The following is a 16,901-nucleotide window of genomic DNA, read 5'->3' on the forward strand; positions in this document are numbered from 1 at the left end:
CGGCGAAAAATATTTTAATAAAAACTTTTCGGTCATTTGTTCCCAAGTAGTGATTGACCCTCGTGGTAACGAGTTCAACCATTGTTTAGTCTTATTCCTCAACGAAAAGGGAAACAACTATAAGCGAATGGCGTCATCAAAAACGTCATTGATTTTAAAAGTGTCGCAAAACTCTAAGAAATTTTCCATGTGAGCGTTGGGATCCTCGTCCTGCAAACCATCAAACTGAACAAACTGTTGGTTCGTTTGAATTGTGTTAGGTTTTAGTTCAAAATTATTTGCAGTAAAAGTAGGCCTAACTATGCTCGATTCAATTCCTGTTAAAGAAGGTTTAGCATAATCATATATAGTGCGCGGAGTAGGATTCTGATTAACAGCAATTGTAGGAGGTAGCGGATTTTCTTAATTTTCAGCCATCTCCTCGGTTGTGGTAGAAGTATCGTCCTCTTGCTCTTCCTCTGTGTACCGTAAGCTTCACCTTATTTCTCTTCGGTTTCTGCGAACTGTGCGATTGATCTTACTATCAAATACTAATGGTCCTGACGGGTTTCTTCTGGTCATAAACTAGAAAAACCTGTCAGAAGAGAATAAATGAAGAATTAGAAAAGAAAATAAAAATTTAAATTGCAATAAAAGTAAAATGGCTAAAGTAATAAAAATTGAGTGTTCCTAATATCCTAGTTCCCTGGCAACGGTGCCAAAAACTTGGTTCGTGATATTCACGACAGGTTTTAAATATTTATAATTACTCGTTTTTGAAACTAACTATTTTCACGATGAAGGCAATTGTACCTATCGAACAGTAGTATAGCTTTAGCAAGATCAGATTGTCAAACCCAGAGGAACCAAGAGTACTAGTAATTACGTTCTTTTTATTATCTAGCCTAAAAATTAAGGGATTTGGTTATCTAAACTAATTGCTAAACTAAGAGTGAACAAAGAGAACATTGGGCAAAAGCTTGTGGGCAAACTCGATTGATTAAGACAATACCCAAGGAAAAATCCACCTAGACTTCACTTGTTATTTGACTCTGAATCAGACAATTTATTCATTTGACTTGACCCGTAGAAATCCTTAAGTTATATTATTATCTCTCTCGAGACTAATAACGTCAAATCCTAGGTTGATTAATTGAGATCTCTTTCTAATTAACACCTTATATTGCATTAACTCGATCTATGGATCCCCTTATTAGGTTTCACCCTAATCCGACAAAATCTTATCACCCTATCTCTAGGCGTGCAATCAACTTTTCTTAATTATGACAAATTTACTCTTTGACAGGGTCTATTCCTCCTCTGAATAAGAGCATTAACTCGAACCAATATCCTATATTATTAAAACAAGAATTAAGAACACATAATTAAGAACAAGTTAAATATTTATCATACAATTTAGATAATAATAACAAGATCTGTCTTAGGTTTCATTCCCCTTAGGTATTTAGGGGGTTTAGTTCATAACTATAGAAGAAAACATCTCAGAAGAATAATGAATACAAAACATAAAGAAAGCCCCAAAGCCCCTGAATGGAAATTGAATGGAGATCTTCAGTCTTTATGATGTATTCGGCTTCTAAGATGGACCAATTGGCTTCCCTTGAGTAATTCCTTGCCTCCTACTCCACGTCTCCCTTCCTAAGTGCCTCATCGGGTGTTTAAATAGGCTTTAGAATGCCTAAGAGCCCTAAAATTGGCCTTTTCCAAATAGGGTTATACTTGGGCTCGCCAGGGACACGCCCATGTGCGATTACTCCAGCCCGTGGTCAAGGCTGTTGAATGGGCACGGGCGTGTAGTCTAACCATGTAAGTCGTGCTTTAATCCTGCCAAAGGGACATGGCCGTGGGACACGCCAGTGTGAGGAAGTTAGGCAGTGTTGATTTTCCGCCTGTTTCTCGCTCTTTTTACTCTCCTATGCTTACCTAAGTATAGAACATGAAATTAAAGGATTAGGAGCATCGAATTCACCAAATCTAAGGAGAAACCATCCATTAATGCGCTAAGCATGGGATAAAAATATGTATAAATTACGGTTTATCAGGCATGTATAGGACAACTTGGCCATTAGTTGCATGAAAATGATATTTTGTAAGCTAGCCATAGGAATGGCTAGTAATGGTTTATTTTGGTATGATTAAGTAGGTTATTATGATATATACATATGTGTTATGTTAAGTATATGTGATCAAGTGATGTTAATGCCTAAGTTAATCCAAGGTGAGTTTATAAACACATATGCATGTAATGGTATGCCATGATCAATGATGAAATTGTTTAATTTGAATACTTGGATTGGTTGGTATTGGATGTGTGTTTCAAGTGCAAGACTTGGGTGAAATTTTGGGTGAGAAATGAAGCTAGAAATGACTTCATTTTTTCCATATGGGCAAACACACGGGCGTATATCTAGACTGTGTGTGACACAGGGCCTGGTGACATGGGCATGTTGTTAGGCCGTGTGTCCCTTGCACCTTAATTTTGAGAAATAGAATGCTCAGAATTGAGCATACGGGCAGAGACACGAGTGTGTATCTCAACCGTGTGTGCCACATGGCCTAGAACATGGGCGTGTGAAACTTACTCCTAATTTCGAATTAAATTGATTAACTACATGGCCTAGCACATGAGCGTGTGGCAGGGCCGTGTGTACAAGTTAGAGAGTTCCAAGAGGTCGAACACGGCCTCTAGCACGGGCATGTCCCTTGGACCATATGGGCGTGTGAGCCCTGCACCTTGAAAACCTTTTTTTAAATGTCGTGAAAAATTCTTAGAGTCCCTGATTACACCCCGACTCGATTCTAATGCTTGTATTGGACCTCGAGGGTTCAATTAGGGGGCACTTTGGATGATCTCGATTATTGAAGAGTAATTTACATAAATTATTTGTAAAATATTTTGAAAGTTTTGGTAATGCTCTGAAACCCTGTTCTGACAACGGATACAGGTTAGGGGTGTTACAGTGTTGATATATGCATATTTTCCAAAGTTACTCGATATGCATGAAATATTTAGGATACCATGTTTAAGAAAATAGCATACTCCAAGCTAGTATATAAGTGAAATACATGCATTGCATGACTATAACGGTGGGAAAATAATGGATGGAATAGATGATGTTAGGATCAGGGAATGGGAATTTTTGTTAGATACCGCCATACTGTATTGTTGAGTGCAAACTGTGATGTCTGAAGCTCCAGACCTTGCGGAGGGGACACTGTAGTGTTCGAGCATCAAGGTTACAAATGGAGGAATGGATGGAGGAATACTGAAACCAGGATTCCTTAAAGATAGCGTCATACGGTATTGCTAAGTGAAAACCATGATGTGCAAAGCTTCAGGCCTTGGGGGCACATTCGGTGTTTGAGCAAAAAGGTGAAATCAAAAATATGTCCTTCGGGATGACACCGTGAAAATGATTATTAGGGTCCATGCAGTAACACCGCAACGGTGGTTAGCAAGCTCTATTAGGTGACACCGTGATGGTGGTAAGGTCTTACAAGGCGACACCTCAAAAGAGGTCTTACATATAAGACCATAGCTTGGCTATGAAAACCAATATAGTTTATTGGAATAGTCAACACAAGGTTGTCTGTTGGGACAGAAAACACGAGAACATCTGCCAGGACATTTAATATGGGATGAAAAAGTGTAAGGCCATAACTCGACTATGGCATCATAAAGTATCTGCCAGTACGAAGAACATGAGAGTTATAAGGTGTAAGACCCTAGCTCAACTATGACAAACCATTAGAGTCGACCAGGACATTCAACATGGGACCATACTGAATAAGATCATATCTTGGTGGTAGTGATAAGTAAATATCATCAAAAGGGATAAAGTCAAAGATTGAAAAAGTCAGGTGAAGCTTCTTATGAGGATTTAGCATGTCATGTTATGAAGAACTTGCTGGTACAAAGTTGTAGAGCTTTACCGAATAAGCCTATAACAGAGGTTACACTAGATGTTTGAGTTGAACCTAAGGGTCTGTGAATGAGGGACTGCTAGAGGCGTTTTAGTCAGCTGAGGCCTACACGAAGGTTAAGTCATTTAGGCTAACAGAAGGAGTCTACCAAGGACTAACTTGGGACAAGCAGACTACCAAGAACAATGGAGGATAAGAATTTGAAATCTAAGGAAGTAAATGTAAATAACATATAGCAGACATTGGGCTTCACATCAAAGGTTGCGAGAGAATGAAAAATTAGGTTTAGGTGTAATCAGATCTGTATCCCTAGAAGACCCTTACCCTGAAGAAACATGTGTATATTTTAGATAAAGAATAGATAAGTCAATGATGTACTATGAGAAAAAAGGGAAGACATAAATATCATCGGTAAAATCTGCTAATGGCCAAGGATGACCATGGAGTTTAATTTTTTTTAAATTTTCATTTCTTAAAGTTTGATGTTGTACACAGTGAATTATCAGTATGGATATACATATAGAACTAGCTCAAGGTGTCTATGTTTGAACCAATAGTATGAAATGTTGTATAAGTATCTGCCATATATCTGTATCCACCCAAGATAATAACAATGAGCAATTATTTTAAATGAGAATACTAGTTAAGGTATGAATTGATTGGAAGTGGTTTCTAAGAATATGTTATGTTAAGTATTATGGGACAAGAGGTATATGTAACGATTGGAAGGATCCTTCTACTAATAAGATATGGAAGATTACATATGATAAGGGCATGATAACTGGTTTATAACGGAATGTTAACACTGTGATGGTACCAGCCAAACTAAATGGTTCAGAATTTGGTTGACTCATAGCAATCCATACAAGATTGCAAAGTGTCCATAAAGATATGGTTATAATGAGTTCACTAAGGACTCTTATACTTACAAGGTTTGTCATTTCTTTTCACGTAAGTTGTAGTTGTTTTGCTTGAAAGGATATTGCCAAGAGCATGCCAAGTTGGTAGCAGATTGGATTGTTATGCATATAATGGATATGTGGCATAGTCTTGAACACACCTTTGAGTCTATCTTGAAATAGATTCTAATTTGTAAAGATCTGTATCAAACTTGATGTAATAAGTTATTTATCATATATTTTATTTTAAATTCCAAATGTTAAGTTTTTCTTTTGGAGTTTCAATAACATGTTTTAAAATAAATGAGAAAATGTAAATTATTTTTGTTAAATGTTTTGTATCGTTTAGTAACACCCGATATTCAGACCCGGTGAATTGGGTTGGTTTAAGGGCATTACAATCTAAAATAAATGACATGTTCCTTTTGGAAAACTCACTTACAATCTCTTGTAATACCTAACCAAACCAAGGAGGCTTCAAATCTTAGATACATTTTCAGTGCTTTCCACTAAAGGATAGCTTCAATCTTAGTAGGGTCCATATAGATTTCCTCAGTTGAAATATTGTGTCCTAGAAAGACAACTTCAGATAGCTAGAATTCATACTTATTGAGTTTCCCATTAACCTGTCGTAAAATATAGTAGTTAATTTGGGTCAATTCCTCAGTTAAAGAGCTTTTTCTAAGCAATTTAGGATTTTAATTTACTTTTTCAATATTTAGGCTTTATGATAGAAAGTTAATAAAAATAAAAGTTTTTAACACATTTTTTAGGTGTTGTAAACCAATAGGCTAACACGGGACTTAGGTTGTGCTAATTGATTTAATTGAGTGTGTAAGATGGAGATATAAAGGCTCAATTGACGTGGAAGCAAAGGTCAAATGATGCACAAGCTTCTCGGGATGTCAAAGCACCAAAGGAATGACACAAGGTAGTTTTTAGGTGTCATGTTGCACCATGTAAGGGGTGTGGCGCTACACAATTTTGATATGCTAGCCAAGTATTTTAGGGTTATTTTTGGTCATGAAATCAAACTTATACAAAGACCTAGGACGTTCTGAAGACATAATTTGGGCTGTCAACACCTTTACAAATAAGAAATTAGTGGTTGAATGTGATCAAATCGTCCTAGACGCCTTTAAAAGCCCTTGTAGTTTAGAATTAGTTTTAGTTTATTTTCTTTTCGGCTTTTTAAATACGTTCTTGTTCTTATTCTTGAATTAGTTTTGATTTATGGATTTGCTTATTTAATTAAGGTATTCAATTTATATTTTCCTTTGCATTTTTTTATTCGATACTCAATTCACAATTATTCATATCGCTTTTCTTCTACAAATTGATCGTGTTTCTCAAATGGTTTATTCAATCGATGTTAAGACTATGAATAACAATAATTGCTAAATCCCTTAGGGGAGATTAATGAGTGGATGGGGATGTGATTAATGAGGATTTTGGATTTCTCAAGATGGATTAGTTGGTATAAATTATGTGTTCTTAAATTGTTAGGCTTCTCAACCCTAACAAGTTATGATAGGCTAGACGAGGCCGTGAGACAGGTCGTACAGAATAAATCATAATTTATCCTTGTTGAGAAAGTGAGGTCGAAAGATAAGTGAGTATCAACCAATTAATTAAGTTTATTAGAGTTGAGAGGTAATAATTGCTTAATTGAGGACTAATCCACTCTAGATCTCTAATCCAAAGTTAGTTACAAACCTTGAAGCAAGTTAATATTCCTGATTGGTTTATCGGTTTAATTCATTTATTTATTTATTTTTATTCTTATAAATCTATTTTATGATCCCTTGTGATATAAGAATTAACTGTTACTAGTTAGACTTATTATTGTGAAAAGTATTTTTGTTATTTATTCCATCCTCCCTTAGGTACGATCCTTGGAATACTTCCAAGTATTTAGTTTTACAATCTATATTACAATTTGACCCGTGCACTTGTAGACACCATCGTTCTTAATTGTAATATTTCGGTGTTATATTTATTCTATAAATGATAACTCATTTATAAGCAGTCAAGTTGTTGGCACCATTGCCAGGGAGGTTTCGGTAATAAATTTAAAAAAATACTTTTTATACAATTAATAAGATAAGTAACGTTAGGAGCTATAGATACGATTTTAATTTTTGTTTATTTAGTTTAATTTTTAATTTTGTTTTCATTTTTGTTTTAGGTTGTGTATGATTCGAAGCTCCAACAATAATCAAATAATGAACAACTGTGATAGCCCTAAATTGACCTTAGTCGGAAAGTGGTTTCGGGACCACTAAACCGAGTCATAAAAAAATAATTAACCGTCCTAGTTGATGCTCATTATATGTACTTATGCATGTGTGAAAATTTCATGTTTGAATTTTGTTAATTGTAAGTGAATTTTAGTAAATAGGACTTATGTGAGAAAATTTAGAAATGTGCTAGGCAAATGTAAAGTGGCCTGTTAATGCATGTTATAAAAATGGTGGGTTTGCATGTCAAATTGCCCAATATTTGAGCTAGTGGCCGGCCATGCTATGAGTGGAAACATGTCACAAACATGTTATGTTAGTGATGTATGTTAGGAACAATAAATAAGGAGTATGGGTAATAAAGAAATGGAAAAAAGAAAGAATGTGTGTGATTGTTTCTCCCCCTCCCCATTGCCGTGAATGTAAGAAAGAAAACAAAAAAAAAGTGTCCATCTTTTTTCATTTCTCTTGGCTGAATGTTCTAAGGAAGAAAGAAAAACAGGTTGTGTTCTTTGGTTCTTCTTGGCTGAATTGAAAGGAAGAAGAAGGGAGTGAAGCAATCAGTCATCTTAGGTCACTATTAAGGTAAGGAAGTTTGTACTAGCTCTTGAAATTTTAGTTGATATTGAGTGAGATATCAAGTGATTTTTGTAAACCATGTTGAAATTTTGATTTTTGGGGTGAGTATGGTTTTCGGCTATAAAAGATTAATAAAGGTGATGGTTGTGTTTCATGCTAAACTTAGATGAATAAAGGTAGTTTGCTTACATCTTGATATCTATGAGTTCCTTTCTTGGTTCTACCATAGACCCACGAAGTATATGTTTATTTGGTGTTGTTGGAGGTTTATGATAGAAGCTAATGAGTGAGAGTTTGATAGATGCTATGAGGTTAAACTTCATGAGATTGTAAGCTTGTAAGTTGGATGATGAAATTCATGATTTGTGAAGGTAAATGGTGTAGAAGGAGCATTCGGCCATGAAAAAAAAAAAAAGAAAATTTATGATGAATTAAGTTGGAAGCTATTATAATGTACTTGTGCATTCGGGTATGGGATGAAAATATATGAGATGGTTATAATCAGCCTTGTGATTCGGCTCTTGCATATATATATATATATATATTTGCACATGATGTATTGGTATGACATATATATATATCATCTCAAGGTATATGTTTATATATGGTGGTGTTTTAGTTATGGAGTAAATGATGGATGCGTATTGAGTTATAATATGTAATGCATTAGTTAGTGAAATGTATGTCATTTATATGTGGTACTAAGTATATAATTGGCCTCAACGTAGACATGCATATTCGGCCACATGAGATGGATTGGCGTTGCATGTATTCGGTTAGAGGCAAGCATATCGATGCTTTTATCTTGGCTTAGACAATCGGCTAAAAGGAAGTGTGGGATAATATGTCGAGTTGATTCATGATTTCATATGTATGTGACTTTAATGTCTAATGAATATATATGGGCTAAGTACCTTGAGTTCCTCTTTTCGATGCCCAAATGATTAAATCAATTTATTTGTTTGAATTAGCTCAAGAGCTTAGAGGACCACAGTTGGATAAGGGAAAGGAAAAAGTTATCGAATAGCCGTCGAAATCGTTTGACCACATCCGAGGTAAGTTTTCGAGTAATGGAACTTAGATTATGTTTTAAGCAAATCAAAATCATGCTCTTTGTATGTGGCTATTGAGCCGAAATTGCAAGTGTGATAAGTGCCTTGTGTTTGAGCTTTGGTAATGAAAATGAAATACGGATGTGTCATGATTTATTGATAAATGTGCATGGTTATTCGAATGATGTCCGGGCTAAGTCCCGAAGGCTTTGTACTAAGTGACTATATCCGGACTAAGATCCGAAGGCATTTGTCCGAGTTACTAATTTCGGGCTAAGCCAAGGCATTGGTGCGAGTTACTAAATCCGGTTAAGTCCGAAGGCATTTGTGCGAGTTACTATAACCGGCTATGTCCCGGCGTTTGAACGAGTAGCTATATCCAGTTAAATTCGAAGGTACGTGATTCGGGATGAGCGATCTTCTGTAAAAATTTCAGTTAATACGCTTGTAAAATCCCAACAATGAGGTATGTTTCAGTATGTGCATTGGAATAGTTGATTCCTTGAATAATATTCGCTCGATCGAGCAATGAGCTTCGGTATTTGGCTAAGATGATCCTTATGTATGAATATAGGGGTTGGAATGTGAAGTAGGAATGATTTGAGAATATGTATATATGGAATTATCCGTTTAGTTATATGAATGCTATACTTGATGTGCTTAAATTCTTTGCTCAAAACTTACTAAGCATTTAATGCTTACTCCGTTTCTTTGATTCTCTGTTTTATAGATTTTGGTTCTTCACTATCGACTGGATTTTGAAGTCGAAGTTGCCCACACTATCAAAGCTCCTTTTGGTATACTTTTGGTTGAACTTTGAAATGGCATGTATAGGATTACCCTTTTTGTTATTGGTCATGTACCCTTCGGTTTTGTGTAAATTTGGATAGCCATGCGAAAATGGCTTAAATATACTTTGATCATAGCATTATAATCGTTTTGTATGTTGTTCGTCGAGAGGTATGGAAATGTTGGTAACGGTTAGCCATGGGAATGGTTATTCATGATCACTTTTGGTATATGTATGACAAACTCTAGTTGATTCATGGAGGATCATGAAATAGGTAAAGTTTACCTTTAAAAAAAACAATAGATGCTGGCAGCAGCAGTGATGTGGATGTGAAAAATCACTAAAAATAGTAGAAATGGAATTAAATAGTAAATAAATTATGTAATCGAACCTTGATGAATCTATTTTCATAGGAAAGTAACGAAACGTTCATATGAACAGCATATTATGAGATGTTAAAGTTTTCGTGAGACACGGCCAGAACGGTTTCTGGATCCCCTGATCTGACTTTGGAAATTCATTATAAATTAACCAGAGACATTTAGAAGTCATACCATATATTTATAGATTCCTATTTGAGTCTAGTTTCTATAGAAACAAACAACATCAGTATTGGAGCCCTGTACAGGGAGATATCCAAGTCGTAATGCATGAAGGTCAGTGTAGTCGCACCCTGTAACAGGGGAGACTTTAACTAATAAATTGTACTAATTGGCTCAACCAAAAATTCTAGAAAAAAATTTGTGGATGGATATATGAGTCTAGTTTCAGGGAAAAATTACAAAACTGATTTTCGAGTTGTGGAACTCAATTTATGATTTTTAAGATGACAGTGACGCAATTAGCCAGTTGTCTGGAAAATTTTCAAATGGACTGTGAAAATGTGTGGATTAAGCCCGTTAACTCCTCGTGTCCGACTCCGGCAATGGTCTCGGGTACGGGGTGTTACAACAATGATCCACTTGTGAAAATAAATTTGCCCCAAGAGAATCTATTATTTGAAGATCCACAAGAACCAAAAGAAAATAATCAGGTAAAAGTCCCAATGGCTAAACGAACGTTGCGCGAATACGCCCTACCCACACTGTAACCGATTTAGGGACTAGTCAGAATAGTTGTCTTGGGACCACAAATCCATAGTCGAATAATTTATTTTTTTATTATTTTAGAGTCATTGCATGTTTATATTAGTGTATGAAAAATTTGGTGAGTTAATTTTGTCGTTCGTGAGCTCAATTGAGAAAAAAGGACTAAATCGCATAAAATGCGGAAGTCCTAAATTGATAGTTAAAAGTGTCAATAGCTAGAGAATAAAGATTGAGGGTCTTTAAAGGGTAATTAGACCCTATTATGATAGCTTGGCCTGTCATGAGAGATGAAAGTGTGGTAAAGTCAACATTAGGTAATGTTGATGACATAAGGTGTACTATAATGATGCCAAAAAGCCTAGCTATCATTTTCTTTTCTCCATCCTTTCTTTTGACCGAAATTTTCAACAAAGAAATGGGGTTTTAAGAGCTTGAAATTTCAACAACTTTAAGCCTTCTCAAGTAAATGATTTTAATGGTTTTTCTTGAATATTTTTTTTGTACTTTTGAGACCCTTGAAACATGGGCTTTCAAATAAGGGTACTATTTTGCAAAATGATCAAGAGTGTAGGGTTTTTCCATGAAAGGGTTTGTAATGTTCGCTGAGTTTTTATGGAAGAAAATAAGTCTTGGGTGTGTTATGAACAACTTTTGTGAAAGGTGTTAGCATGAAAACACTTAAAAGGACTATATGGCATAAGTGGTAAAATAGATGTTAAGTATGTGAAATAGTGGGAATTTGGAGTTGCTATAAGATTAAAAAGGGTTCGACTGGGCTTAAGATATGAAGAAATTCGATAAAAATTGATTTTCAGGCCTAGGGGTAAAATGGTCATTTTGTCAAAGTCTAGGGGCAAAATGGTCATTTTACCAAAGATATGAATTTTCAATTGCTGAATTTTATTTAGTGACTAAATAAGTGCATTTTGCAATTATAGATCAAGAATCACCAAATCCGAACTTAAATCGAGGGAAAGCCAAGCAAATCGATTAAATCGACTAGTCTCCACATTTTGGAATCCGATGTAAGTTGTATGCAAATAATACAACTACAATGTTAATGTATGTGTTGAATTGTACTTGAATTTAATATAGCATGAATTTTTTGATTGTGGAATTGAGAAAGCATGATGGTAATAGAGAGAGTAGATTTCTCGTTTGAACCTAGGAAACTAATCGGATATTCATGCCACAACATATGGGTTATTGTGAGCTAGTGTAAGACATGTCTGGGACATGCACCGGGCACATTATGAGAGCCAGTGTAAGACCATGTCTGGGACATGGCATCGGCATCGAGACAGTGCTAGTGTAAGACATGTCTGAGACATGCATCGGCCTCAAGACATAAGTCAGTGTAAGACATGTTTGGGACATGCATCGACTACGAGATGCCAAGTTAACGAGGAAAGTATAACTGTGTTGTGAGTGGTACAGGTACCTGTTTGATATATATAGAATATGAGCCCATTTTATGATATACGATGTATACTAAATATTGATGAGTAAGTTTTGCTTATTCTCAATTGTATGTTATGAGCTTGTTGATGAATGGTAAAGTTATGTTGTATATTCATTTATGTGCAACTTACTAAGCTTTATGCTTACTCCCTCTCCTTTTTCATTTTCTTATAGTACCGCCTATCTAGCTTAAGGACCAAAGGAAGTCAAAGATATCGATCACACTATCAATCGAAGCATTCGATATAGTTTGATTTATATTTTTGAATATGGCATGTATAGGGCTTAGACTTTACTATTTTTGTGTCATTGAGAACTGGCCAAATGTGTTGGCTTGGGTTGGAAACCCTTCATTTTGTATTAAGAATTAAATGATGGGAAATATTCATTTTGATATATGTAAATGAAGTTACTCTCATGAATAAGTAATTGCTTAATTGATATGTAGTCTATTGTGGCTGATTGGTTTAAATAAGTTATTCTTGTATTGGTTTGGTTGCTTTTGTGTAGGTTGTGTAAGTAAGGGTGGCAAAGAGGCTTGGTAGCCTTATATCGTCCACATAGGTAGACACACAGGCGTATGTATAGGCCGTGTGTGACACACGGTCTACCCAATGAGCGTGTAGTCCGATTGTGTGTCCCCTGCATGTAAAAATTTCAAGTCAGTATGCATAGTAGTAAAGACATGGGCAGAGACACGATCGTGTGTCTCAGCCGTGTGATGGACATGGCCTAGCACACGGGTGTTGCCTTGGCCGTGTGTGTAACATCCTGAATTTGGGCCTAGAAGTTTTGGGCCTTGAGCATTGGAGTGGTTGAAGGCAGCTTATAATATTTTGTTGTGCATGTAAATTTCGCTAATGAAGGCTTGTTTTAGTGGTTAAATATGTTGAGAAGTGTTGGAGAAGTCACGGTTTAAACACGGACTCTAGCAAAAAATTTTGGTTTAAGGTGAATCAAACCACGGGTGTAGTAGGTAGGCCTTAAGAATATTGTTGGAGATATTGTGACACAAAAAGCCTTGTGGTCTAGTGGCAAAGTAGCGCCACATAAGAGGGAGGAAGGTTGCGTTATAGAGGTGGCAAGGAGGTCCAGGGTTCGAAACTCATGGCAAGCGAAGAGCATTTATTTTGCTAACAAGGGGTGGCAAGAGTGGTGTTGAATTTAAACTCGATAATGGAGGATCCCACATCGGGAAGCTAACATAAGAGTGGATGTGAAGTGGCTTTAAATAGAGGGAACCATGAGGAGAGTAAAGGCACCTTTCTTGGTGATCCTTTCATTTGTATGGCGTGCTCGTTTGGGTTGGGCGTCGGCATTAAGAGTGCTCGGAGCGTGGATTAACTCCAGCCTCCTATCGTGTGCATTTCTTACTACTCTAGGTGTAGGATGGCTACTTGGACGCGATGGTAGAAAGGGGTCATGTGGGCCTAATGGGCCTACAGGCCCAATTGGATAAGTTATTTGATTGTGTAGTAAATATTGGGCTAGGCTAGGTAAATCTCATATTTGTGGCTAGATTTGGGCTAAAAGGGCCACACGAGCATGTGGGCCCATTTGGGTCGAGAATAGGCTTTAGGCCCATTTGTATTGTTATCCATGTTTAGAATACTTTAGTTTACCAATTATTGAAATGCCCTCGACTTGTAAAATTACCATTTTACCCTCAGTTTACAGAATTACCGTTTTACCCTCAGTTTACAGAATTACTATTTTATCCTCGATTTACGTAAATTCTGTTTTCCCTCGGTTTATAGAATTACTATTTTACCTCGATTTATAGAATTACCGTTTTACCCTCGGCCATGTAATTACTGCTTTTACCTTCAATTTACGAATTACCAAAATACCCTTGGTTTATAAAATCACCAAAATACCCATAGTTTGTAAAATTACTAAAATACCCTTGGTTTACAAAATTACCAAAATACCCCTGGTTTGTAAAATTACTAAAATACCCTTTGTTTATAAAATTATCGAAATACCCTTATAGGGTAGAATTACCATTTGCCCCTAGGGTGTTAAATGACTATTTTACCCTTGTGGGCAAGTGGTGACTTGGACAAAGGTGATATAGACAACTTTGGAGGAGCAATGAGGCTTGGAGTATCGACTTGGATAAGCTTGAATCGTATTATTGGACCCGTGAAGGTAAGCAACTTATGGTCAATAAGGGTTCTTTGGTAGAATAAGGTAGGGTGGATTTTGAGTTTGTTAAGCATAACTTGTATGCTAAAAATGGTGATGAATAATTGTAGGACATCGTAAGGGATCTCAGAGCGATCGTCATGAAAATGTGTGTATTTAACACCCTTTCTTAGTTCAATTTAAAAAGTCAAACGCCAAATTCCGGCATTTCATGGTCATGTAAGTATGTGAATGCTCTCAAGTCATAGAGGAATTGTTAGATCCGCACCGCAAGGTGGTAAGCACGTTCGCGTGACGTTTTAGCGTATTTCGAAAAAGGGCTCGATGGGCCAAAAGCGGGCCCAATGGGCTTACGGACCAATATGGGTAAGAGATGGGCAAATTAGCCTGTTAGGTAGATGGTGGAATCAAATTGCATAAAACCGATAAAATTATGAATTAGCTTGTGCAAGAGCGTAGATCATGAAATTACCCTAAAGAGCAAAATTACCAAATTACCCTAAAGAGCAAAATTACCGATATACCTCTAGGGTTTTAAATTGGTGAATCGCTTGATTGATTACTACCGTATTTTGCATGATATGCATTTATTAATATCTGTTGCATGGGATTGGGGTATTAATGGAGGAAGTCTTGAAAGTGGTTCATCCACGTCTTCGAGGCTTTGCCTCAACCGATCGAATTTGAGCGTGCTTTGCAACTATGGTGTGTGGGTGGGTGGGTTGAGATATTCCCACATGGTGTGTAGGGTTGGTGCAGGCGGTGTAGCAGTTGGTGGGTTGAGTAGTCTCCCGGATGGGCTTGCATTCATTATTACTTGTTGTTATTCATGTTATGAACCGGGCCTATGGGCCATCTTGTTATGTAAAAGGGCTAAGGCCTTGCTATTGTATCTGAAAAGGGCTTGACCTCTTGTGTACTATTATCTGAATAGGGCTTAGGCCCAATGGGCTCGAGCTGAATTGGGCTTTGGATGGGTTTCAGATACACTGAGTTTTCCCAAACTCACCCCTTCCTCTTCCATCCTTGCGGTGAGCCCTAGAATTGGAGGACTTGAGTCAGGCGGGATTCAGAGTGGCCATGAAGATTGATTTGATTTTAAATAAGTTTAGCATTTATTTTGGATTATTTTATTATGCTTAAAGTTGTAATAAGGTCGCTCTTTTTAATTACTTATATTTTGGGGATTATTAAACCTGGCTAGCACTAGGGTTCGCTTTTATAAAATCTACTTGTTTTAAAAAGATCACGATGACGCATAAAGTTTCGCAAAGTAAATGTTTTCCCAAGAAAATAAATATTTTTAAGCAAACGATTTGCAACCTTAATCATTTTCTTAAGCTGGTCATAATCAAACGGTTTTCTCAAAATTATACGAGATGTTAGAGTGTGGCAATGGCGGTGTGCATGTCTAGGATTGGATCCGAAGAGAGCTTCGTACTTAAGCAGCCTTCATGGCTCACCTCCTCTGTCTCGGATACCTACCGGTGCCCAAACTTCTATACACTTTGTTAACTCAACAAAATATATGGTTTTAAAACACTAAAACGGAACGTGGGTTTTCAACTCCAATGTGGCACGTCAGATTCGGTCATAACGTCTAGGCTGGGTTTGGGGTGTTACAGTGTGACATTTTGGAGATGCTGACGTTAGAAATAGAATGTCCATGTTTTTGCACACGGGCCAGGACATGGGCGTGTCATGGCTGTGTGAAGGACACAGGCCAGAGACACGGGGGTGTACCAGGGCGTGTGAAAACCCCTGTAGGTGTGCATTTAGAATTAATTCTACATGGGTGGAGGACACGGGTGTGTCCCTATGTTGCTTAGGTCGTGTGAGCCACACGGGCCATCAACACGACCATGTTAAAATAGCTACACGGGCGTGTGCCCTGTTTCAAAGTCAAATTTTGTATAGATGGTTTAGGGACCTGGGCTGATCCCGGATAGTTTTTAATGGTCGATTTGGGGGTCGTGGACCCATAATAAGAAGTTTAAAGTAGAAATTGAAAAAGTTCTAAAAAGGGACCAAGGCTTGGTGACTTGGAAAACGTTTATGTGTACGAGATCAAGTTAGGTAATGCCTTGTATTCCGTTCTGGCGTGTGTTACGGGTATGAGATATTACATACACTAGACTCGGTGTGAGGAAGCATTGAGCAACCAACGGTTAATGCAAATAATTTTGAAATAAAGACGACCACGATCCAAATGTGAAAAATACACTATAGTTCAAGGGAAACATGGTTGAAGACTCGAAAAAATATAACAGAGTATCTGATGATGCTATATATCTCCAGTTATTCTCGTTTTCATTATGTGATAACACGAACCGATTGGTTAGGCTTGCTAGAACCAAGTTCCATCACCACATTTTTCCCAATTAGTTAAACCAATCAGCTACGATACGAAATCACAAATTTTGAACAATATGAAGGTCAATCTTTATATGAGGCATGGGAGCCTTTCAAGACAATGCTAAAGAAGTGCCCATAGCATGGACTACGAGTATGGCTCTAGATACAAATATTTTACAATAGTGTCCAGACACATTAGATCTAGCCTCGACGGAGCATCCTACAGATGCTCATGTTTAACACATACAAACAATCCTACAAAATTATAGAAGACATGGCTATGAATTCATACATGTGTCCCAGTAAGAGATTGATGTATGATAAATCATAATTTATACATATTTTTACCCCATGCTTAACACATT

General features: G+C 36.8%; 1 non-coding gene across 1 annotated transcript; it reads right to left on the reverse strand.

Moving 5' to 3' along the window:
- Positions 1-16,577: 16,577 nt before the first annotated feature.
- LOC128286262 (small nucleolar RNA R71) lies at positions 16,578-16,683 on the reverse strand. The gene has a single exon (XR_008276805.1). It is a non-coding gene; the product is annotated as a small nucleolar RNA R71 (small nucleolar RNA).
- Positions 16,684-16,901: the final 218 nt, after the last annotated feature.

The sequence above is a fragment of the Gossypium arboreum genome, chromosome 12 (genome assembly GCF_025698485.1).
Source record: "Gossypium arboreum isolate Shixiya-1 chromosome 12, ASM2569848v2, whole genome shotgun sequence".
In the NCBI taxonomy this organism is placed as follows: domain Eukaryota; kingdom Viridiplantae; phylum Streptophyta; class Magnoliopsida; order Malvales; family Malvaceae; genus Gossypium; species Gossypium arboreum.